The sequence below is a fragment of the Sminthopsis crassicaudata genome, chromosome 1 (genome assembly GCF_048593235.1).
Source record: "Sminthopsis crassicaudata isolate SCR6 chromosome 1, ASM4859323v1, whole genome shotgun sequence".
Taxonomy (NCBI): Eukaryota; Metazoa; Chordata; class Mammalia; order Dasyuromorphia; family Dasyuridae; genus Sminthopsis; species Sminthopsis crassicaudata.
This window is the reverse complement of record NC_133617.1, coordinates 268,216,107-268,237,063: the sequence shown is the minus strand read 5'-3', so window position 1 is coordinate 268,237,063 and position 20,957 is coordinate 268,216,107. Positions and strand designations below refer to the sequence as shown.

General features: G+C 36.5%; 1 long non-coding RNA gene across 4 annotated transcripts in view; it reads right to left on the bottom strand.

Moving 5' to 3' along the window:
* LOC141549323 (uncharacterized) overlaps positions 1-20,957 on the bottom strand; it is a 100,410-nt gene that overhangs the window by 53,888 nt on the left and 25,565 nt on the right. The window lies entirely within an intron of this gene.

The following is a 20,957-nucleotide window of genomic DNA, read 5'->3' as shown; positions in this document are numbered from 1 at the left end:
TAAAAAGGAATAGGAAGGTGCCCTTACCAGTACCAAATGGTAAAGCTTCCAACCTATAATTCTTGATAATAAATTCTTTGAGGGGAAGAACCATGATTAATACTTCCTTTATTACTTTCACAGGTCTTAGCACAATTCTAATTAAAGAGTAGATACTCAACATTCTGGTTCATCATCAGACGTCTTGACCTTTGTCTTGCCCTTTGTTCTTGTCACTGGACTTTGAAGACTTTGGAAGAAAATGATGTTGGCAACTTTATATGGCTCTGCTCCACTTAAATACAATTTACCTGCAAGTTAAGACATTGCATTCATGATGTCATTGGTCCTCTTCAAACATGAAGGACAAACAACATCTGAATAAATACTACTCATTTATGTATTAGTTGATTGATTGAAAATAGGACCAGTTGGTTTAAAAAGATAAAAGTTGACCAATAGTCTGTCCAGAGTACCACAATCCTAGTCACTGAAATTCACAAACTCACTATTACCCTCCACTTCTCACTGTTACCCATTACTCCAATTTATGTTCCTAATAAGTCTGCTTTAGGTATCTCCTCATTTTAATACATCCCCTACATCCATCTCCTATAGCTGTTAAAGTGATTTTCCTTAAGCATGTCTTATCATGTAAATCCCTAATGAATAAAACCCCAATGATAATTCATTTCCTCAAGAATCAAATATAAATTCCTCTGTTTGAAATTTAAAGTTCTTCAATATTGAACCCCAATCTATATTTCAAGCCTTATTTCACATTACCCCCTCTATGCTCCATTCGGACTGTCCTTCTTAGTGTTCCTAACACATAACATTATATTTCCCTTCTTCATGATGACACTGACTCACCCTTGCCCCACTCCCTCCTCACTTCATTAGATCCTTAGTTTCCTTCAAGATTAGTGAAACTTTACCCTTTAAATCAAGGTTTTTTCTGATCCTTGCAGCTGCCATCCTTGCCAAAATCACCTTGTATCTATCTTATATATACCGATATATGTGTATGTTCCCACTAATAAAATAGCTCTTTCAGGACAGTAACTGAGTTTGTCATTTTCTTCCCCAGTTCAATTTACACATGAGGTAACTGAGGCAAACAGGATTAAGTTACTTGCTCAGTAAGCATCTGAGCCTGGATTTGAAATTTTTCTGATTCTAGGCCTGGCACTCTATCCATAAAAGGTAAAGAAATGTATTTTAAACTATCAAACTGGAAGCTAAACTCTTTATAATGAGATCCAGAAAGATTCAAGGTCCTGATTAATCACAGCAAAAATGCCAGGAAACTGAGGACAATCTTTCTCTCTTTCCTTTTAGGCTCTGTGGCACTAAAAATAACAAACTTGAGTTTTGGTATATTTTATCCATCATTTTCAGTTCTAGGTATAGGTGGTAAAGTCCAGGGATCAAATTGGAGCGATAGAGATTTTAGAACCCAGAATTCTAGATTGGATGTTGCAACCAGCCCAACAGGGCAGCCCAGATAAGCTAAGATATCAGGTTGCAAATCCAGAGGGCACTTCAGACTTGGAACATAATGGGACTGTGCTTTATCAAAACTAAAGTAAACAATGAACTTAATCCATCTCCCTTCTCTAAAACCTGAATACTACAGGAAGAATTTATGGTCCTATGTGTTGAGGAAAATGTTTGCATTTCCTCTTGATATATCCATTTTAGGGGGGGCAAGGGGGCACAGAGGATAAAGTACAGGGTCTAGAGTAAGGATTGACCTCAGTTCAAATCCAACCTGAGACAACTGCTAGCTGTATGACCCTGAGTGAGTCACTTAGTCCTGTTTGCCTCCATTTCCTCATCTAAAAAATAAGCTGGAAAAGGAAATGACTAATCACTCTAGTATCTTTGCCAAGAAAACCTCAAATAGGGTTATGGAGAGTTAGACACAACTCAAATGACTCAACAATAACAACAACTACAAAAACATGATTTTTGCAAAAGCTAATCTGACTATTAAATAGTTAAATAGAAATGAAGTACAAAGGAGCCCTAAAACTGATAGAACACAATCAGTAGGGACTGGAGCCAATGGCCAAGAAAATAGACATTCCCCCAAACTTCCTGAAGAGTATAGAGAACCCTGGAGTATTAGTGATATGAAGAATACATGACCTTCAGGCAGAGTGGGCCAGATTAGTCACTGTTGTATGTATATGTGCTATATCTTCGTTTTATAGATATGCAACACATATACACATACACTATATTTATATACAAGGATGTATGTCTATGTATCTACATATGTATCTCTCATATAATATGTATCTACATATGTATCTTTCATATAATCCTTATAATAACCCTGAAGCAAATGCTATTACTATCCTTATTTTATTGATAAGGAGACTGTGGCTCAATGAGCTTGAATGTCTTTCCCAGAATCATACAATTAATAACTGTCGAAAATGAGATTTCAAATCAGATCTTCCTGATCCAAAGTCCAGAGCTCTACCCATTATGCAAACTAGCTTCCTCACATAGACTGAAGAAATCTCCCTAAATAAGTTCATCAGCCTGAGTGTTCATATCAAACATCCTGCCATCTCTTATGGAGGTCATCCTGCCAGTAAACACATTCAATCATTAACCATTTTTGTTATCTAACCTAAAATGTTTTGTAATTTACTTGGGGTGAATACACAATGGCTATTTCAAGGAGAATATAGGGACTGTGAAATAGAGGAAATATTTTATGGCAAAAATAAATTTCTCTCTCTTCAGATAAAATTCACTCAACTTCAACACTTCTTGAATGAGGGCCACCCAGTCTGATCCTGTGAAAGATACCTGGGTCCCCTTGGATAAGCACCACTCTACTACAGTAATAAATTAGCCTGTGCTCAAGAGGAGGAAGTATTTGGATAAGGAAATCTCTCCTTTGGGGATGATTGTGGTTCACATTTCTAGTTGAGCCAAGAACTTCCTATAAATTTCACCTGTTGACACATTTTCATAAGTATTTGTGCCACCTTCAAGGGGGCCGGAAGCAGAGGTGGGGAAGGAAAGGGTTGAGGCAAAATGTGAATGAGTGTGCAGGAAGCAATTAAGCTTATGGAGCTTTGTCAAAGGGCTGGCATGTGGGTACATGTGGTATGAAATCTTGGTTAGGGAATCAATCTGGCAGCATTATCTGATCTGGAATGAAAGAAAAAGGAGAGAGACAGAGTCAGAGTCACAGAGAAAAAAGTCAGAGAGAAGAAATACAGAGAAACAGAGAAAGACAGAGACAGAGGAGAGATGGAGACAGTGAGATAGAAAGACAAAGACAAAGACAAGCAAAGAAGACTAAGAAATAGCCAGAAATATAGATAGGAAATAGATAGGAGAAATAGGAAGGAAAGAGAAGGAAGGAAGGAAGGGAGGAAGGAAGAAAGAAAGGGAGGAAGGGAAGGAGGGAGGGAGGGAGGAAGGGAGATAATGCCTTTTCCTGTTTTGGTATGACTGTAAGCTCTACCTTCATGCTAATATGTTATCACTCATTGATTTTTTGCTTAAGGTTTTCCTAGTTAGTTTCCAACAACTTAAGTCTACATTTTGTTGCTTCATTTCTAGGACAGAATTGGGATATCATTATGCAATTTTGTGCAGGCATCAGATTGAAATGAAACATCAAACATGTTGATTTCTTAACTACAAACTATCCTGGAATTTTGCAAGTTGGACTGAGTAATACTGGAATGTCATCAAGTTGAGCTGGGAAGACATGATTCTACCGCGTGGGAACCCAACCCTAGCCCTGGAGGTTGTGTCTGCACATGTAAAGCGGAACTAGAGGCAATGTTTTGGATAATTCCCACCCCAAATCCCTGACTCACCTAGCATGCCTAAAAAGGGATTGAGTAAGAGGAAGGGATGAGGCTAGCAGATTTTCCTCTGAGCTTTCAAAGTCCCACACTTCCTATCCCCAACCTATCTTTACAGCTTCACTGGACATTGTTCTACTTCTAGTAGAGATACAGTTGAACTGACCTCTGTTCTATACCAATGACACTCCATCTCCTGCCTCTATGGTTTTGTATATTATCCATGTCTCATTCCTGTAACGCATTCTCTCCTGCCAAGGACAACTAGTGGTAAAATGGATGGAACGCTGGGCCTGGAGTTAGGAAGACTGGAATTCAAATTTAGCTTCAAACACTAACTAGGGAATTCTTGGAAAGTCTCTGGTTGCCTCAGTTTCCTCAATTGAAAAATGGGGAGAATAATAGCACCTAACTCACAAGATTGTTGTCAGGATCAAATGAGATGATATTTGTAAAAGGCACAGCACAGAACATAGGAAGTGCTATGTAAATATTATTCCTTCCTTTCTTATCTCTAGCCCATATATTCATTATTCCTTTAAGATACATCTTAAGCACTATCTTCTGCATGAAGCTTCTCTAAATCCCCAAAATTTCCAATGGCCTCCCTCCCAAACATCTTGTATTTAACTATTTTCTCTGTGTTTCTATTTATTCACTTTTATATTTGTGATATTTATATTTTTATATTTACTTGTGTCTCCCATTAGAATGTAAACTCCTTACCAGTAGGATGCTTTATTCTTTGTACTTGTATCCCCAGTACCTAACATAGTACCTGACACAGAATATGTGCTTAATAACTATTTGGTCATTGGTTGATTGATTGCTTTCCTTAGGCAGCTTAGATTTTCATGCAAAGAGGTTGAGGGATTGAATGCCCATTCTTACTTTTCAATGTGGGATCAGAAGGGAGCAATACTTTTCAATTACTTTTCTAATTTCCTGAAACTAATCAGAGGACCCTCCATCAGAAACTTAATGTGTAAATTTCCTAACTTCTCTTTGTACCAAAATGAATTATGACTCTATACTTCTGGGACAGAGAGAAGAATAACAACATGATTCAATTAAATTCAGCAAACATTTATGAAGAGTCTATTATCAGCAAGACACTGAACTTCAAGGGTCAAAACCAAAATGAAAATCTGTCCCTAACTTAAAGAAGCTATAATCTATAGGAGAAATTCAGGCTTTCCACAGAAACATAAGTATGAGCTAATGTGAGTTAGAAGGCAGTAAAAACTCTGGAAATCTGGAAGGACCTCATGCAGTAAGTGGAACATGGATTAAGTTTTGAAGGAGGCTATAGATTCTAAGAAGCCAAAATAAGAGAGTGCATGAAAGGTGAGGGAAGTAATCTATATAAAATCACAGAAATAATAGGCCAAACATCAAGGTCAGGTTAATAATCAATAAGCCAATTTGGCTAAATGTAGTATGTGAAGAGAGAGAAACCATGACTCAGAGCTCAAAGCTTTGGGTTTCCAGAGTGAATTCAGCCCTGAAGGTTTCCCACAAATCACTGTTTGGCTCATGCCCAACTTAGATTTTCCCCTGAGAACCATAAGATTTGACTTCTTTCATCCCCACCTAAGGTATCCTTAGGGAGCAACAGCCTACATAGCTAATGCCAAGTCTCTGTGGATATGGGTGAAAAGGTCTCTCAGCCTTTATATAAACAATCCCAATAATTACATAGGAGTCAGTCTTTATTTCACCAAAAAAAGTTTATTCATTAATCAATTTTACCCTTTGAGGGCAAAGTAGAAAAGAAGATAGAATAGAAAGAGAGAAAAGGAGACTAAAATAACTATTTTAATCTCTTTTTTTCTCTAGCATTACTGACATAGTCTTCCACTATAAAAATAATAATAAAGGATATTTATAGTTTATAAAGTGCTTTATACCTATTATTCCATTTGATATGATAACTATGTGAGTCAGGAATTATAATTATTCCCATTTCACAAATGGGAAAATGGAGGCACAGATTTTTAGCTAACTTACAGAACCAGAATTGGAACAGAATTTTTACTTATCAGAATGAGTCTTTCTATTACATCACAGCTGTTACTCAAAGAACCACTGATCTCATATCTTATTAAACTTGTTTGAATCTTTACCCAGAATTTTAATTAACATATAATAAATGGTTTTTCTTTAAGCATTTCTTCAAAATTCATCTTTCAAGGTTATCTGTCACTTGTATTCCTCCTCAGCAGTAGCTGTATCTTCATCTAGGTAGTACTTTTGGACAATGTTATAGAAGTATACAAAGGCATCAGGGGAAAATTCTAGGGGGCTTGGGCAGGCTTGCTGTAGGAATTTCATCCATCCACTCCAAGCAATTTCTTCTGTTGATCTTTAGGATTACTATAGAAACAGCCAAGGTTTCCCCTGACCTATTCTGGAATATCATTCTCTCTTGGTACTTGACTGTATGATATCTGAAATGCAAAGGTTTTTCTCTGACTGGCTTAAAATGGAATACAAGAACTAAGTATGAAATAAGCCGATATAAGAATGAGAAGATTTAAGGATTAGAATTTATTCTCATATACTCAGTGCAGGAGATTCTGAAGCATACTTTCTAACTTCCTCCACTCATATAGGAGCTGTTCTGAGCACCTCTCATTAAGAGGTGAGTATCTTCTTTGTGTGTGTTTTTATTTTTTCTTATAATAAGTGAGCTTTAGGATATTTCTGTTTGATCAGTGAAATGATCTGATATGATGCAGTGAGATAACACAGAGTAAAGATAACTAGAATCATTTAGTGTCTTCTCTTCCTCCTTTCCTCAAAAAACAATATAACAAGTCACCTTTTTATTTATTTTGTATATATAATAAAGGCCAAGAGAGACACAAGAAACCCTATGGTGGCTGTCCGTAGCAGAATCTGCTATAACCACAATACTGATCCATAGCTCTCAAGAGTAACCTGTTTGTTTCAATCCAGCAGTAAATCAACCTAGCATCCAAGACACCATGTTTGAGAAGTCAAAAATAATGACAAATAGCACATTAAGGTTTGCAAAGAGCTTTCTAAATATTGCCTAATTTAATCTTCACAACGGCCCTGGGAAATAAGGGGTATTATTATTCCCATTTTATAGATGAGGAAACTGAGGCAAAAAGAGTTTGAGACTTGTCCATGATTACACAAATAGGAGACGTCAGATTTGAAGACTTTGAAGTCTTCTTGACTCTCAATGAAGCACTTTATCACTGTAAGATTTAGCTTCTCCTAAGTCAGGGAGAAATACTTTGTTAAAGCCACTTTAAATGTGAACCCAATTTCCCCAAACATTAGAGTACAGAGAGGAAAAAGTATCCCAGCCTTTTAGGGATCCTTGAAAATCTATGGGGAGTAGGAGTTTGGTTTTGAGAACCTGACCTGCCACTGCCAGGCAAGTTGGTAAAGTAGTCCCAGAGTCTCTGTGTGCTTCACTCTGTATTTCCTGTATACTTATTTACTTGATTTTTGGGGGAGGAATGGGGTGTGAGAAAATTGGGGTTAAGTGACTTGCCAAGGGTCACACAGCTAGTAAGTGTTAAGTGTCTGAGGTCAGATTTGAACTCTGGTCTCTGACTTCAGGGCCTATGCTTTATCTACTCTACAATCTAAGCTGTCCCTATTTCCTGGATACTTATATATGTACATGGTATCTACCCTAGGAGAATATAAGGGACTATTTCATTCATCTCTTTCTATCCTACTATGTGCCAGGCCCACTTACATGCAGTAAATACAGTATGGCATACAGTATTTACATACATTTACATACAATGTGCTGATTATGTGATCATGCTGACTGTGTGTTGATGATATGTTGAATACAACATATGATTATTAAATGTTTTGATTATATGATCATAAATCACTTTTTTTTATTTTGGAGCCAAAGGACTTGGATTTGAATGGGCTTTGTTCTGTTCCAGTTCTGAGACTTTGAGTAGGTTCTTTGATATCCTGATTTTAGATAACCTCTGTTTCCTTCTAGGGCTGAACTTTATGATTCTACAAAGTACTTTCCTGACAACTACCCTTGAAGTAGATGTTACAAGATTTATTGTGCCCATTTTTCCAGAAGAGGAAAATGAGACACAAGGAGATGAATATCATTTTACCAAGGTCACAAACACAGGTTTTTTTGTCTCCATGACCATTGGACCTTCCATTACATCACCTTTGTCTGGCTGCAGCTGTTGGAGCAAGGAAATTCCTAAATGAAGAGGTAGAATGAACCCATTGCCCAAAGGTTAGCCAAGTCAAATCACATTTGAATAACATGATCATGACCTTGCTGCCGATGAAAGCCTTTGCTTCTCTATTTCCTGGAGCAAAAACTGCATAATGAAACTGCAGAAACATGACTCACCAATCCATCTCCTTCGAAGCCAGTCACACGAATGTAATTGTGGCTTTGTCTGGCATCAGCTCTCCCCTCACCCTCCTCATCTGCCCTGAATAGAAGGCTGGTGCTTCTTCCTTAGGTACACAGGGTGTAGGGGGAGGGGTGGCAGAAGGGTCATGTTATTACCAGCGGCAAAGGGAATCAGACAAAGGGAATGGGAACAAGCAGCTTTAGAAAGGCCGAGAGGGGTGGGAGCTGGGGCCTCAAATCCAGGGAGTGATTCCAGGCCCAGTCAGGACTGGATTGGTACTGAGATGTTAACCTTCAGGTGAAGGAAATAATAGCAGTACTCACAACACAGCTCTGTAAGTAGATTTACAGAGCACTTTCCTCCACATAACCTTCTAAGGTGGACAGTGTAAGTATTATCACCCCCTTCCTCTTTTAAATGCATTGAAACTGAGGCTCATGGAAATGGCTTGTCTCGGGTCAGAGAGTCTGTAACCAGCCAAACCAGGATCCCAACTCAGAGCTCCAGATCCCAAACTCAGCGCCCTTTCTATCAAGCCACAAATTAGCTCAGTTTGCCTTTGTTGCTTCTAACCACAGAAGGAGCTTTAGGGTATAACAAATAATTCTCAACTGTGTTTATAGGATTTAAATGGAATCAAGTCTAATTATTTTAGGTTATTAGGAATTTCTTTCCTTTTAGACATTTCTCTGTTTTTGGATTTGCTGGGTTTTCACCAGAAACCTATTATCTTGTAAAGTGCCTAACTACAGATTTTAAGTGAACATAGGACCCAACCAATGACAGATAGAATAGGGAGCCACCAAAATGAAAGCAAGTAGAAGGAAAATAACCATATTTGTTGCAGGATTTGTTTGTTCTCAGAGGTACTTGGCCCAGGGTGAGGTTCTCTTACCCTAAAAAGCAATGGGTAGAAGAGGTAAGAGGCAGATTTGGGCTTGATGTGAGAAGAAAGTCTCCTAACAAATAGAACCATTCCAGAATGGAATGGATAGTCTGGGGAGGCAGAAGTCTAGACTAGGCCTTCAGGCCACAGTTGGATGACCACTTGCTGGGGATGTTAGCAAAGGGATCCTTGTTGAGATATAAGGAAGGCTAGATGCAGGGCTTCTTAAATTTTTTTCACTTGTGACTCCTTTTTAAAGGAGAAAATTTTACATGATCCAGGTAAATAGATACATAAAATAGATATACAAATCAAACATTTACTGATAATAAATCACAATTTCATGACCCCCACATTCAATTACAAGAACTATATGGGGTTGTGATGCAAATGTAAGAAGCTTTGGCCTAGAGATCCAAAAGCTGAGGTTCCTTTTAATTTTGAGATTCTATGCTTCTGGTAAGGACCTAGCAGAAGCTCCCTGAAGGGAACATTCCTATCCCATTCTGAACTAGCTTGACTCTACCATTTTTTAAAGTGTCTTAAGGGCTTTTAGAATGTTTCTCTCTTATCTCAAGGAACTTAAGCTTCCTGAGAACAGGGCCTGTCTTGTCTCTTCTTGTATCCCCAGCACTTAACACAGTGCCTGCATGTAGCAGATATTAAATAAATTTGATCAGTCCACTGAGTTTCATTTTTCTCTTCTGTAAAATAATTTAGTTGCTCTAAATGATCCTTAGAATCCTTTTCAGCTTTTCCATGTTAGAAATTGATGAAAAGTATGAATTAGTTATTTTGAAGTAAATTGTACTTCAATGACTAAAACTAGGCTGACCAAGTGTTGCTTGATAGGGATATGCTTTGTAGGTAGATTAAAATTATTTGTAAGTAGCATATCAATGGGTCAGCTAAGTGGCACCATATGCATAAGGCTGGGATTGCAATTGGAAGGACTATAATTCAAATACAGTCTTAGACATTTATTAGCTGTGTGACTAGGCAAGTCACTTAACCCCGTTTGCCTCAGTTCCTTATCTATAAACTGAGCTGGAAAAGAAAATGACAAAACCATTCCAGTATTTTTGGTTTTCTCAAGGAGAGATTGAAACCACTGACCACCACCAACAAGCATATCAATTGTTCACATGCAATGAATATTGTATTCATTGGGTCTGGACTTCTAATTTCATTGTAGGGAATTCATGGGTAAGGAAACCCCTTAAATGATACAGATTAGTGTTTTCTCAATTACTTTCAATCTTAAAACAGTATAATACTGGGACTTACCCAGAGTCAAATAATCATTGTGTATCAAAGTCTTTCCAATGATTCTCTATGTTCTAATCCAATTAGGTAGATAAAATACTGGGCCTGGAGTCAGAAGATTCTTCTTCCTGACTTTAAATTCAGCCTCAGACACTTATTAGCTGGGTGACCCTGGTCAGCTCATTTGACCCTATTTGCCTCAGTTTCTTCATCTGTAAAATGAACTGGAGAAGGAAATGTAAAACTATTGAGTATCTTTGCTAAGAAAATCTTAAATGGGTCATAAAGAGTCAAACATAACTAAAACAATTGAAAATCAATAAGAATCCATGTATCCTCTCTAAAAATATCACATAGTGAAATGCTTGATATTAGGTTGTACAGAAAGTATATTTGGGGGGATAAAGTACTTTCTACAGAGATTTTATCAGACATCTGGTCTGTTTAGATAGCCTTTACTGAACTGGTTTAATGTAAGATAGGAAGTGCAGAGGGTTTTGTTTGTTTGTTTGTTTGTTTTAGAGGAGGAATAAATAAAAGGGAGAGACTATCAGGTGCTGCATTACTTGATCCTATGCTATTTATGTTAAGCTTTTTAAATACTAGTGGCACTGAGTCATTGAGCCTTTGGGTCATTTTGGCCTATTCAAGACTGGTGTTGAAGGAACAGACAAATGATATGGATTCTAGGACCCATGAATCCTTCAGAGAGCCACAAAATCAAGTATTCTGCTATACAATTCATCCTTGCTACTGTAACCAAGGGAATTACAGAAAGCTTCTGCGATACTCTCTGACTGAAAGTGAACAGCCTGCTGTGAATTGACTGCTCCCTAATACCTGGGAATTGGAGGGGAGTTTATTTTAAAACATTGAACTTCTGTTTTTTCTTTCATTCACAGTTAAAAACTTTGAAGAGACTGAAAAATGGATTCCAACATTAAAGGGAACTTTGATCTGGTAAGTGATTGAATACATCCCATGATACATGTGTCTAAGCTTCTTGATTTTATCATATTTTTGTAAGTAATCTAATTAGACCATCTAACTATTAAATTAAATCTGTGGTGATTTGCACTGGCCAATGTGAGTAAAGCCTCCAAATAATAGGAATAGGCTCTCATCTCATATTGCATTTGCTGGGGACAAATGATTACAGAGATACAAAGAGCACAATCAGTCAAATTAGAATTTGATAAGTGTTTGTCATGTGTCAGGCATTGTACTAAACTCTTAGAAAACAAAATAAGCCAAAAGATAGCCAACTCCTGCCCTTAAAGAGCTTACTTATTTTTAATTAAAGCGTTTTATTTTCGAAACACATGCTTTCACCCATTTTTAGCTTTCTTTTCTGTGCCATCTTCCCCCATTAGAAAGCAAGCTCTTCAATTTGGAACTATGCTCAAAGTGTTATAAAACTAGGCATATCCTTTGATCCAGCAGTGTCTCTATTGGGCCTGTATCCTAAAAATATCATAAAGGAGAGAAAGAGACCTACATGTGCCAAAATGTTTGTGGCAGCTCTTTTTATAGTGGCAAGAAACTGGAAACTGAGTGGCTGCCCATCAGTTGGAGAATAGCTGAATAAGTCATGGTATATGAATGTTATGGAGTATTATTGCTCTATAAGAAATGATCAGCAGGATGATTTCAGAGAGGCCTAGAGAGACTTACATGAACAGATGCTGAGTGAAATGAGCAGGACCAAGAGATCATTGTACAAAGCAGCAACAAGACTTTTTGCAAGAGTGTGTGTGTGTGTATGTGTGCTCCTTTTAGTGGTTCCAGAAGACTATGGACAAACAAAAATGCTGGGTATTCTAGTCTATCTTCTTGAGAAGGACCTAGAAAACTCAACTTGTCACAAGCAAGCAGGCTTTTGTGATAATTTTTTAACATAGCCCATGCACACAAAGTCAGGAAAATCCGTGAAACTTTAAGACTATCCAATCTCCTAAAAATGAAGTGTCAGGGGTATTTTTGTGATGTCTCAGAAGGAGTCCCTCCTCCTTCTTTCTGCTCTAAGAGGAAGTTTGAGTTTCCTTTGCTCCATTATTCTGGCTCTGACATATACCTGGAGTACTCCTTTGAGTACTATGTGGTAGAGGAAGAGAAGGAGAGAAAGGGTAGGGGTAGGGGAGAGAGAGAGAGAGAGAGAGAGAGAGAGAGAGAGAGAGAGAGAGAGAGAGAGAGAGAGAGAGAGAGAGAGAGAGAGAGAGAGAGAGAGAGAGAGAGAAGAAAAGGAGGAAAGGGAGGAAGGGGAGGAAAGGGAGGAAAGGGAGGAAAGGGAGGGAGGGAAGGAAGGAAGGAAGGAAGGAAGGAAGGAAGGAAGGAAGGAAGGAAGGAAGGAAGGAAGGAAGGAAGGAAGGAAGGAAGGAAGGAAGGAGAGTGGGATGGAGGGATAGAGGGAGAAAGAGAAAGAGAGAGAGGTGGGAGGGAGGGGAAGAGAGTGAGGCAGAGACAGGAGAGACAGAATACGAGTGAGGTACAGAGAGGACTATAGCCCCTTTGAATTCACTTCATCAAAGGAATACCTGGGCACTCACCCAGGGGCCTCTGTTCAAAATCATTCATTCATCCTTATAGGAGACTGGATGCAAGGAGAAGCTAGCATTATAGGGAGACCCAGAAGCAAAGGACATAGGGGGGAAGAAGGACAAGCAGGTAATGGGGACATAGAGCATGTTCTACTCTTTTAAAGTAACATATTCTTTTTCTATGAGGAGACATCCAGCACTATCTTGTAGGTGGGATGTAAAGTTCCACAGTCTCTCAGTTATAATACTTCTCTGGGAGGAGGATTCTTTTCTCTGTGAATCTTTTCCTCTGTGAGCAGGTTTCTTAGGAAGCTTTTGGAGCCTCCAGCCAGACTTTCTCCTTCCAGACTGCCATCCTAACTCTGTCCCAGACAGAGCTCTCCTTGCCTGACTGCCCTTCTCTTTTATCCTAACAGAGATTGGGCTAGTGAGAACTCAACGAGCCTGCAGGAAATACTTCAACCAATGAACTTGCTCCTCTTAAAGGTGCAAACTCTTTTAAACATGTAAACTCTCCCCCAGAATTCCAAAAGTGTAAACTCCCTTTAAAGGCCTGAACCAAAGGTGTGAATTCTGAGCTAGAGAATTGTTTAGACAACCTGAGTTGTCACCTTGTAATCCTAACAGTGCAATAAACTCCTTCCACTGGCATAACTGAAACAAGCTGCATATTTAAACCTGGCAGACTGGGACAGTCTCTCTCTCCCTTTAATATGGATTCTCTTCCCTGCTTTGAGTGCAGAGTATATGAAGAGTAAAGACTAATTCTTGGCTCTGGGCCTAGAGCTGATAAGGGGAGAAGGGGGCTTTTTACTCCTGTTTTTCCTTTCTCTCTATAACCCTGAATGATAGGCTTGGGCTTTCTGCTTGTTCTGTTTTATTTGTCTTCAGTTTCAGACACCAGTGATAATGCCTACCAAACTGGGGCCTTGGAGTTAGCATTCCAGGAAGGCTAAAGCAGCTAGCCAGCCCTGCAAGGAAACCCTGAGAAACTAGGGTGCTTAGGACTTGAATCCATAGGCAGTTTGGGAGTTGGAACTAAGGTTCTACTAGAACTGAAATGAACTATGAACCTAATCTCTTCATCTCCCCAGAGATTGAAGTGATAAGAGTTAAAGAGTAGTAGTTAAATGGATCTGGGATTATAGAAGACCCATTCCCTACATTTGAGTGAATACCATCAGTGGAAGCAATAGACGTTGAAAGAGAATACAGATATTCCCAATCCCCTCATAGGTGCTGGAGAACCCTGGGAAAGAAGTGAAATAGAACATATCTGGCCTTCAGGTATCAAGGGCAAGGCTGGGGTAACTAAGGTTACCAAATATTATATATACAATAGGAAACCAGGATAGGGAGAAACAATCTAGAGTTATTCTAAAGCAGGCATTATGAGTTTCATGGGCTCTTTGGCTCTCAAAGTGTAGGAATATTGTTGTTTGAAGTCTTTCCATTTCAGGGAAGGGAGAAAGAGGAAGGGGGAAAATAGATGACACTCTTATGTCTGAAAGAATATATAAGGACCGCAAGTAAAGGAAGAGAGGTTATTTTGATTCATGTATAAGTTACAGAATTATCATTGATAAGCCTGAAAGACTGTCCCTTGTTAGTTTGGGTTCAGAATTTCAATATAACATAGTTAATATGTGCATTTACAGACAATAAAAAAGTATTCATTCTGGTGGCAATAATAACATTACTGAATATTTTATCAGACTGGGGTGTAGATTCAGGAAATGTTAACATCATGGTGGAAATAAACACTTCACAAAGGACTGAAATCAAGTTGTTTCCATCACCACAGAAAATCAACATTTCCATAGGAACTCAGCAAATTCCTATATATATTTGGGTATGTAATCTTTATTTAGGCAGAGTATATAATCATACCTGCTATAGAATTTGCAAAGCACATTTCATAATTCTCATTTTATTCTCACAACTACTTTGTAAATTAGATGCTATTATCCTAGTTTTATAGATTAGGAAACTAAATCCTAGAAAAGGTAAGCAATTCATGTCTTGGTCTGGATTTGAACCTGCCTTACTAGTTTTGTTTTTGCTGTCATTTCTATCATCTTTGTGACCCCAGCTCATTAAATAGCTGAAGAAATTGAGGCAAATAGGGATAAATGACTTGTCCAGAGTCTCACAACTAGTAAGTATCTGAGGCCAGATTGGAACTCAGGAAGATGAATGTTTGTAACTTTAGATATGGCACTTTGTCCACTGCACCACATGCCAGTGTTTTACTTACTACACTAACTTAGAGGAGCCCCCTCCCCTCCAGGCTCACTTAACCAACTCAGTCATCAGCCAAAAGGGATTTATTAAGTGTTTACTATATGTTGGGTCCTGTGTATTGGGAGTACAATCCCAAGAAGAGTACCACTATAGGAAAGTGAGAAAGGAACCCTCTGAAGCCCTTCCAAATTCCCCTACAAACAATTAAAAAACTGCCTCAGAATTTAACTAGGAATAGAGAAATTATTTACCCTCACCACCAGCAAGAAAAGTCTTTCTCAATGGACAGGAGGGTAGTGAGTCCAAGAGTAGCAGCAGCTACCAGTCTCACAGCAAGTAACCTGCACCAATGCTTCAAAATCTGGGGCAATTCACCAATGAGACCCCATTCTCCTGTAAATTAGCAGTCTTCTAGACAAGTAAGCAGTCTGTGTAGAGTACCCAAGTGACCCTACCCCCAACACAAGCCATGAGGGAGGCTTTGTCCCTAGAGTTGACCAGTATTGAAGACCTGTCCCATAGCTGGCCAATAGCAATTTCCTATCCCTGGAGACTATCAACAGAGAGATCCTGTTTCCATAGCAACTCAGAAACAGAGCCTCACCCCCCTGGGGTAGACCAGCAACAAGATTTCTCCTCTAGGGCTTGCTAGAAGAGAGGCCCTGTTTCCATAGCAACCAGGCAGCAGGGCCTTCATCCCTGGGGCAGAGCAGCAACCAAACCACACACCCAGGAGAGACCAACAGGGAGGTTCTACTCCCCAATAAAACCAGAAGGAGAACCCACTCTCACGAGAAAGCAAGCACCTAAGTCCTGAAACCCAGTGAAACCCAGGAGTAAGACCCAGAATCTCAGCACAATAAGTTTGAGACAGTGCAATACCAGAACCCAGCTGACATATAAAAAACATCAAGTCACAAAAAAGGGGGAAAAAAACAAGAAGGAGCTTGATTATAGGATGTTACTATGGCAATAGGTAGGATCAATACATATATTTAAAAGAGGACAATAATGGTCCAAATGGTTACATGTGAAGCCTCAAAGAAAAATGTGTTTTGGTCTTAGGCCCAGAAAGGATTCCTGGAAGAGTTTAAAGAGGGTTTTAAAAAGCAAATTATAGAAGAAAAATTTGGGAAAGAAATAAGAATTATTCAGGAGAATCATAAAAGAGTCAATAGCATTGGAAATGATACATAAAATGTTACCAAGGAAAATAACTTCCTAAAAGCCAGAATTGGTCAAATGGAAAAGGAAGTACAAATACTAAAAAATCACTTAAAATTAGAATTTAACAAATAGAAAGTAATGATTATGAGATAGCAAGATATGATAAAAATAAAATTTTTAAAAATGTAAAATAAGAGGGAAATGTGAAATTTCTCTTTGGAAAAAAAAAACAATTGGCCTAGAATGTAGAGATAATATAAAAACAATTGGACTACTTGAAAGCAATGATAAAAGAAAAAAAATCCTTGCAACATTTTTCAAGAAATTATCAAAGAAAACTGCTCTTGATATATTGGAGGCAGAGCACAAAATAGAAATTGAAAAAAAATTACTAATCACCACCTGAGATTCCAAAATGAAAATAAACAGAAATATCATAGCCAAATACCAAGGCTGAGGATGATCAGATCAAAGAGAAAGTATTGCAAGCAGCAAAAAATGAACAAACAAATAAACAACACCAAACCAATAACAGTTCAAATGTCATGGAACTACAGTCCAGATTGCATTGGATTTAGCAGCTTCCAAATTAAAGAACTACAGAGTTTAGAAAATGATATACTCGAAGACAAAGAAGTTAGGATTACAACCAAGAATTATCTACCCAGAAAAATTAAATATAATATTTAATGGGAGAATGGATATTTAATGAAATAGAAGACTTTCAAGCATTTCCAATTAAAAGACCAGAGCTGAATAAAAATTTTGACCTCCAAATACAATACTCAGGGAAAACATAAAAAGGTAAAAGAAAGAAACAAGAAAGGGAAAACAAAAAGAAATTCAATAAATTAAATTTTATATTTCTATATGGCAACATAATATTTGTAAGTCTTATTAATATAAGAGCAAATGAAAGGGGTATGCAAAGACAGAGGCTGCAGATATAAGGTGATTTTGATGGGAAATCTCAAAAAATGAAATAAAGGGGTGAGAAAGTGAATTGCATTGGAAGAAGAAGTAAGGGGCAGATTTAATGGGGGTAAATTACCCCAAATAAAAAAGGCATGAAAGTGCTATTAAGATGGAGGAGAAAATGGGGGAGAAGAGTGTCAGGCAACTTTATTATCCTCAAAATTGGCCTCAAATTGGAAATACACACTCAGATATAGAAATTAAACTTACCCTAAAAAAAAAAAAAAAAAAAAAAAAAAAAGGGGACAGGGATAATAGAAGGGGAAAGGGAACTGATTAAAGGAAGGCTATATTAGGGAAGACAGTGATCAGAAATAAAACACTTGTGAGGAATCAAAGGGTAGAAGGTAAGAAAGAGGGGGGAATAAACAAGCAAAAAATAGTATGGAGGGAATACTCAGTGAGTGCAATACAACTATAAATGTGAATGGGATGAACTCACCCATAAAATAGAACCTACTAGCAGAATGGATTAAAAACCAAAATTCTACAATATGTTGTTTACAAGAAACACATATGAAGCAGAGAGATACATATAGGTTAAAGTTAAGAGGGTGGAGAAGAATCTATTACACCTCAGCTGAAGCAAAGAAAGAAGAAGTAGCAGTCCTGATCTCAGACAAAGAAAAAGCAAAAATAGATCTAATTAAAAGAGAGAAAAAAGAAAACAATATCTTGCTGAAAGGTACCATAGACAATGAAATAATATCAATATTACACATATATGCACCAAATGGTATCTAAATTTTTGAAGGAAAAGTTGAATGTCTTATAGGAAGAAATAAATAATAAAACTATACTGGGAGGGATCTTAACTTTCCCCTCTCAGAACTAGATAAATTTAATAAAAAGTAAATAAACAAGAAAGAAGCTAAGAGGGTGAATAAAATTCTATAAAAATTAGATGTGACAGATCTCTGGACAAAATTGAATGGGAATAGAAAGAAATATAGTTTTTCTCTGCAGTTGATGGCATCTACATAAAAACATAATAGAACATAAAAACCAAATGCAGAAAAGCAGAAATAGTAGATTCATCCTTTTCAGACTATAATGCAATTTTTTAAAAATTCAAGAATGAATGATGGAAAGATTTAAAATTAATTTGAAATTAAATAATCTAATCAGAGAACAAGTCATAGAAACAATTGATAATTTCATTTAAAAAATGTCAGTGACACAAAATGCCAAAATTTATGGGTTGCAGCCAAAAAATTATATTTCTAATTTCTTGCATCAATAAAATAGAGAAAAAAAAACAGATCAGTGAATTGGGCATGCAACTAGAGAAACTAGAAAAAGAGCAAATTAAAAATCCCCAATTAAACCACAAATTGAAAATCCAGAAAATCAAAGGAGAGATTAATAAAATTTAAAATAAGAAAACCATTGAACTAATAAACAAAACTAAAAGCTGGTTTTTTGAAAAGAACAATAAAATAAAAAGAAAAGATAAAAACAAAATGACTAGTATAAAAAAATGGAAAAGATAAATTTACCACCCATGCAGAAGAAATTAAGACAATTCTTAACAACTATTTTGTTTAGTTATATTCAAATAAATTTGACAATCTAAATGAAATGTATGAATATCTACAAAAAAATATAAATTGCCCAGATTAACAAGAGGAAATATAATACTGAAATAATCCAATCTTAGAAAAAGAAATTGATCAAAGAACTTCCTAATGAAAAATCCACCAAATGCATTCACAAGTTAATTTTACCCATACATTTAAAGAACAATTAATCCCAATACTATATAAACTATTTTGAAAAACATGTGGAGTGCTACAAAATTCCTTTTATGACACATATATAGTGTTGATACCAAACCAAGAAGAGCCAAAACAGAAAGAAAATTATAGACTAATTCCCCTAATGAATAATTATGCAAATTTAAAAAATAAAATACTAGCAAAGAGATTACAGCAATATAGTACAAGGATACAGGGCTGATTTAATATTAGGAAAACTATCAAAACAATTGACCATATCAATGTCAAAACCCACAAAACATATGATTAGCTCAATAGATGACAAAATACAGCATCCATTCCTATGAAAAATATTAGAGAATAGAGGAATAAATGGAGTTTAGGTTAAAATTATAAGTAATATTTAAACCACCAGTAAGCATTACCTGTAGTGGGATAAGCTAAAAGTCTTCCTAATAAATTCAGAGTAACAATAGCAATCAGAGAAGAAAAATAAAACAAAAGAATTAGAATATGCAACAAAGAAATAAAAGTATCACTTTTTGCAGATGATATGATATTATACTTAGAATAATCATAGAGAATGAGCCAAAAAAAAACCTACTTGAAATCATTAACAGTTGCAGGCTGCAAAATAAACTCACCTAAATCATCAGCATTTCTATATATTACCAACAAAGTTTGCAACAAGAGACAGAAAGAGAAATTCCATTTTAAAATAACTATATATAATATATATACTTGGGAGTCTACTGGTCAAGACAAACCCAGGAATTATATGAATCAAACTGTGAAACACTTTCCACACAGTCAGATCTAAACAATTGGAAAAATATTAATTGCTCATGCATAGATGAAACCAATATAATTAAAATTATGATCCTACCTAAAGTAATCTATTTATCTACTGCCATACCAAAGTAACAAAAACTATTTTAAATGTTTAGAAAAAATAATAATGAAATTCATCTGAAAGAATAAAAGTTCAAGGATATCAAGGGAATCAATAAAAAAAAAAAGTATGGAAGAATATAATCTAGCTGCACCAGATCTCAAACTGTATTATAAAGTGGTAACTGTCAAAACACTCTGGAGCTGACTTAGAAATAGCATGGTAGTCCAGTGGAATAGATTAGTTAAATGACCATTAAAATCTAGTATATGATAAATCCAAAGAGCCAAGTTTTGGGGGCAAAAAAATTCATTATTTCACAAAAACTCCTGGGAAAACTGGAAAACAATATGGCAGAAACTAAGTACTGAATAATATTTCACACAATATACTAAGATAACATCAAAGTGATATATGATTTATATATAAATAGTATTGCCATAAACAAATTAAGAGAGCATGAAATAGTTTATCTCTCAGATTTATGGATAAGGGAAGAATTTAGGACCCAAGAAGATATAGTGAGCATTTAAAAATATAAAATAAAAAAATTTTATTATATAAAATTAAAAGTTTTTGCATAAATAAAACCAATGAAACCAAAATTATAAGGAAAGCAGAAAACTGGGGGAGGGGCAAATTTTGCAACAAATATCTCTGATAAAGGCTTCATTCAGTTCTCAAATGAATAAACTGAGTTAAATTTATATAAATATAAATCATTCCCCAAGTTACAAATGATCAAAGGATATGAAGAGACAGTTTTCAGACAAAGAAATCAAAGTTATCTATAGTCATATGCAAAAAGTGCTCTAAATTACTATTGGTATTAGAAAAATGCAAATTAAAACAATTCTGAGGTACCATTTTCCCCGGGTCAAATTGGATAATCTGATAAAAAAAGAAAATGTTGCATGTTGGAGGGGATGTAGGAAAACTAGGACAGTAACAAAATGTTGGTGGAATTGTGAACTGATCCAACCATTCTGGTAGCAATTTGGAACTATGCCCAAAGGGTTATAAAACAGCATACCTTTGATCCAGCATATGCCTATAT